The 5423-nt window shown below is 39.6% G+C and overlaps 1 pseudogene across 1 annotated transcript; it reads right to left on the bottom strand.

Moving 5' to 3' along the window:
- Nucleotides 1–3587: 3587 nt before the first annotated feature.
- On the bottom strand, nucleotides 3588–5175 carry LOC125131575 (ATP synthase subunit a-like; annotated as a pseudogene). Its single transcript, XR_007135974.1, has one exon. The product of XR_007135974.1 is annotated as an ATP synthase subunit a-like (transcript).
- Nucleotides 5176–5423: the final 248 nt, after the last annotated feature.

The following is a 5423-nucleotide window of genomic DNA, read 5'->3' as shown; positions in this document are numbered from 1 at the left end:
TAATTGGAGCACCCGATATAGCCTTCCCACGTATAAACAATATAAGTTTCTGACTACTTCCACCATCCTTTCTTCTACTATTAGCGTCCTCAATAGTAGAAGCTGGAGCAGGTACTGGGTGAACCGTATACCCTCCTCTGGCTGGAAATTTAGCACATGCGGGAGCAGGTACTGGGTGAACCGTATACCCTCCTCTGGCTGGAAATCTAGCCCACGCAGGCGCCTCAGTTGATTTAACAATTTTCTCCTTACATCTTGCAGGAGTATCATCAATCCTAGGAGCTATCAATTTTATTACCACAATTATCAACATAAAACCTCCCGCAATATCCCAGTACCAAACACCTCTATTTGTTTGATCAGTACTAATTACAGCTGTATTACTTCTCTTATCCCTGCCAGTCTTAGCAGCTGGTATCACTATGCTTGTAGTGCGGCTGTGTTGGCGTCTGTTCGTCCGTGTCATCACCCGATTAATAAAAATGACATGATCCCTACGCCTTCTCATCCGATGAAGAGTTGGAAAAGGTTGTTAGCAGTTACGAGGATTATCATAGTAATTAAGAATAGTAATAGGTATTTGAAGAATCGGTTAATGAAAGGGTCTGAGTGCATATATCATATGGAGAATTCTATGATTGATCACGTGACAAATAGTGCTACGGGAATAAATATTACTGAGAAATAATCTATTTTGAAGCTAAGGGATAGTTCTACGGTTTGTAAAGTCATTCAGTGTCAGTTTGAAATAATTGTTTCTTGGCCTGTGTGGATAAATATTAGTAAGGGGACCAGGCTGAGGATGAAGGCGCAGGATACAGTGTTTTTTACATAGTTGGGGTAGAGGTTGGTTTTGTAGATATTTGAGTTGGATATTATAATTGGTATGGTTAGAATGGTTAATGTGGTTAATGCAAGTGGGGCAAATGGATTTATTACTTTTATTTGGAGTTGCACCAATTTTTTGGTTCCTAAGACCAACGGATAGCTGTTATCCTTTAAAAGTTGAAAAAGCCACGTTTTTAGGTGTGGGAGCATGAGTTAGCAGTTCTTGCAAACTTTTTCGGTAGATAAGAATATTTAATTTTCTATTACTAGATCCACAATCTAGGGTTTTTGTTAAACTATATCTACAATAAAGGGGCCCTAAAATTATTTTAGGGTTTAGGGTTAGTAGTAATAATGGTAGTATGTGCAGGGCTATAAGGGTGTTTTCTCGTGTGAATGAGGGCTTGATGTTGTTGATGTGGTGAGAATATTTTCCTCGTTGTGTTATAATTAGTATGTAGAGGGAGTAAAGGGCTGTAATTATTATGTTTGCTCCTATAAGAATGATTGTGATGTTGGATCAAGAAAATGATGATATGATGATGAGTAGTTCTCCAATTAGGTTGATGGATGGGGGCAGGGCTAGGTTTGTGAGGCTTGCCATTAGTCATCACGTTGCTATGAGTGGTAGAAACGTTTGTAGTCCTCGGGCTAAAATTATGGTTCGGCTGTGTACTCGTTCGTAATTAGTGTTGGCTAAGCAGAATAGTATGGAGGATGTTAGTCCATGGGCAATTATAAGAGCTGTGGCTCCTATGAAGCTTCAGGGGGTTTGAATTATGATTGCTACGATTACAAGTGCTATGTGGCTTACTGACGAGTAAGCAATTAGGGATTTTAGATCAGTTTGGCGTAAGCAAATAGAGCTGGTTATGATTATGCCTCACATGGAAAGTATGAGGAATGGGTAGGCTATGTAGTTTGTTAGTGGATTTAAAATGGTAGTGATTCGTATTATGCCATAGCCTCCAAGTTTTAGCAGTACGGCTGCCAGTACTATTGAGCCTGCAATGGGAGCTTCTACATGGGCTTTTGGTAGTCAAAGGTGGAGCCCATATAATGGTATTTTTACTATGAAGGCTATGATGCATGCTAATCATATAAAAATGTTAGACCAAGTATTGGATAATGGGTGGGACCAGTAGTGGATAATTAAGAAATTTAGTGAGCCTATAGTGTTTTGGATGTAGACTAGTGCTACTAGTAGTGGGAGGGATCCTGCTAGGGTGTAGAATAGGAAGTATAGTCCTGCGTTAAGTCGTTCTGTTTGGTTTCCTCAGCGTGTAATGATGATTAGTGTGGGTACTAGTGTTGCTTCGAATAGGATATAAAATAAGATTAGTTCGGTGGCAGTAAAGGTTATGATTAGGAATAGTTGAAGTAGGATTAGCATGGTGATGTATAGTTTTTTTCGGGTTGTTGTTTCTTTTGATAGGTGTGATTGACTAGCTATTAGTATAAGGGGAAGAAGTCATGTGGTTAGAATTAGTAGGGGTGTTGATAGTGAGTCGGAGAAAAATATTAGGGAGAAGTTAAGGCTGTTGTCGCTTAGTTGATTTAGCAGGGATAGGCTAATTAGGCTGATGAGAAGGCTGTGTACTGTTGCATTAATTCAGATTATGTTCTGTTTAGATATTCATGTTATGGGTAGAAGTATTGTTGTGGGGACAATAATTTTTAGCATTGCAAGAGATTTAGGTTTTGGACATAATCGTTACCGTATGTGTTGGATACTATTACTAGTAACGATAGGCCGAGTGCAGCTTCGCAGGCTGCGAATACTAATAGGATAATGGGTATTATGCTAGCTAGAGTAAAATGTGTATTTAAGACGATGAAAGTAGATATAATAGGAGTTCCCGTCGTGGCGCAGTGGTTAACGAATCCGACTAGGAACCATGAGGTTGCGGGTTCGGTCCCTGCCCTTGCTCAGCGGGTTAAGGATCCGGCGTTGCCGTGAGCTGTGGTGTAGGTTGCAGACGCGGCTCGGATCCCGCGTTGCTGTGGCTCTGGCGTAGGCCGGTGGCTACAGCTCTGATTCGACCCCTAGCCTGGGAATCTCCATATGCCGCGGGAGCGGCCCAAGAAATAGCAAAAACAACAACAACAAAAGACAAAAATAAATAAATAAATAAAATAAAGTAGATATAATAAAAAGTGATAGTATCATTCCCTCTAGGCATAGTAGTGAGGATATTAAGTGAGATCGGGATATGGGTAGTCCTATAAGGGCGATTGCAAATGCTATAATAATATTTATGTATACTAATGGCACTTGATAATTATGAAGTAAATCATAGTCTAATGAGTCGAAATCATTTGTTTTGTTTTAAACTAATTATCATACTCTGTTCATTCTAAGCCTTTTTGAGTTCATTCATATGCTAGGCCTGCTGCTAGTAATGTAAGAAGGAATAGTGCTATTGTGAGTATTGTTTTTAGGTCATTTGTTTGGGATGCTCATGGTAGTGGGAGGAGGAGGGCGATTTCTAGGTCAAAGAGGAGAAATGTAATTGCTACTAGGAAAAATTTTATTGAAAATGGAAGACGTGCTGACCCTATAGGGTCAAATCCGCATTCGTATGGGCTTGTTTTTTCTGAGTATGCGTTTAGCTGGGGTAGTCAGAATGCGATTAATACGAGTAGGGAGGCTAGTGTTACATTTATGAGTAGTGTTAGTATGATGTTTATTACTCTTTTTCGGAGTCTACCGAAACTAATTGATTGGAAGTCAATTGTACTGCTTGATACTAAAAGAGTAGGACCCTCATCAATAGATTGATACGTAAAGGAATAGTCAAACTACGTCTACAAAGTGTCAGTATCAGGCTGCGGCTTCGAAGCCAAAGTGGTGGTTGGATGTGAAGTGGAATTTTAATTGTCGTAGGAAGCATACTGCTAGAAATGTGGATCCAATAATTACGTGTAATCCGTGAAATCCTGTAGCTACGAAAAAGGTGGATCCGTACACTCCGTCAGAGATTGTAAATGGTGCTTCGTAGTATTCTGAGGCTTGGAGGAGGGTAAAGTATAGGCCTAGTGCGATGGTGATGCCCAATGCTTGAAGTATGTGTTTTCGGTCTCCTTCTATTAGGCTGTGATGGGCTCAAGTAATGGAGACCCCTGAGGCGAGGAGAACTGAAGTGTTTAGTAGTGGTACTTCTAGGGGGTTTAGTGGGTGAATTCCTGTTGGTGGTCAGCAACCTCCTAGTTCAGGTGTTGGTGCTAAGCTTGAATGATAAAAAGCTCAGAAGAATCCAGTGAAGAATAGGACTTCAGAAATGATGAATAGGATTATACCATATCGTAAGCCTTTTTGGACAACTGACGTATGGTGGCCTTGGAAAGTGCTTTCTCGAATAATATCTCGTCATCATTGATATATTGTTAGGGTGTTGGTTAGTAGTCCTAGGGACAGTAGGAGGATGGAATTAAAATGGAACCATATGGCTAGGCCGGATGTTATCAGTAAAGCTGATAAGGCCCCAGTAAGTGGTCATGGGCTTGGGTTTACTATGTGATATGCGTGTGTTTGGTGGGTCATTATGTATTATCGTGTAAATATAAGCTTACTAGTAGTGTGAATACATAGGCTTGAATTAGAGCTACTGCGAATTCAAGAATGGTTAGTATAATTAGAATAATGAATGTGACGAAGGCTGTTATGGTGCTGCTGTTGAGTGGTGCTAAAGTAGCTCCTCCAATTAGATGAATTAGGAGATGTCCTGCTGTGATATTGGCCGTTAGTCGTACGGCTAGGGCTACTGGTTGAATAAATAGGCTAATGGTTTCGATGATTACAAGCATAGGGATTAGTGGAATGGGTGTTCCTTGTGGTAGGAAGTGGGCTAGTGATGCCTTGGTTTTATGACGGAATCCTGTGAATACAGTTGCTGCTCATAGGGGGATTGCTATGCCCAGGTTTATTGATAGTTGTGTAGTGGGCGTAAAGGAGTGTGGTAATAGACCTAGAATATTTGTTGAGCTGATAAATATGATTAGAGATATGAGTATTAGTGATCAGGTTTGGCCTTTTTGATTATGGATGGCTATTATTTGTTTGGATGTTAGTTGAGTCAATCATTGTTGAATGGAGATTATACGGTTATTAATAAGTCGTTTGGGTGTTGGGAATAATAGGCTAGGGAATATAATAATTAAGGTAACGATAGGTAGTCCTATTATCGTAGGGGTAATGAAAGAGGCAAATAGATTTTCGTTCATTTTGTTTCTCAGGGGGTGTCGTGTTTTTGGGTTTTTATTTCTGTTAGTTCTGGATTTAATGGATATGAATAGTTTGAGATTTTTAGTTGGAATAGAATAAATAGTGTTATAGTTATTGATGTAATTTCATTGTTGATGTCTCAGACCTGAACAAATGATCAGATGATTTTTTATATATAGACAGTGCCAGGGTTTTTTGGCTTTTGTTTCATGATTTGTGCCAGGTTTTTAGCTTTTATTACATTATATGTCTACATTGGTGAAGACCTGGCTAGTCACCAAATCTAATCTCTCCTCTTTGTGGACTCACATGCAGCTAGACTACATTTCTAAGTATTCTTGTACACTGAAGCTAAGTGATTAAGTTTTAA

Source organism: Phacochoerus africanus, chromosome 7, assembly GCF_016906955.1.
Source record: "Phacochoerus africanus isolate WHEZ1 chromosome 7, ROS_Pafr_v1, whole genome shotgun sequence".
NCBI classification, from domain to species: domain Eukaryota; kingdom Metazoa; phylum Chordata; class Mammalia; order Artiodactyla; family Suidae; genus Phacochoerus; species Phacochoerus africanus.
Note: the sequence above shows the minus strand (reverse complement) of the source record. Positions and strands in the feature narration are given on the sequence as shown.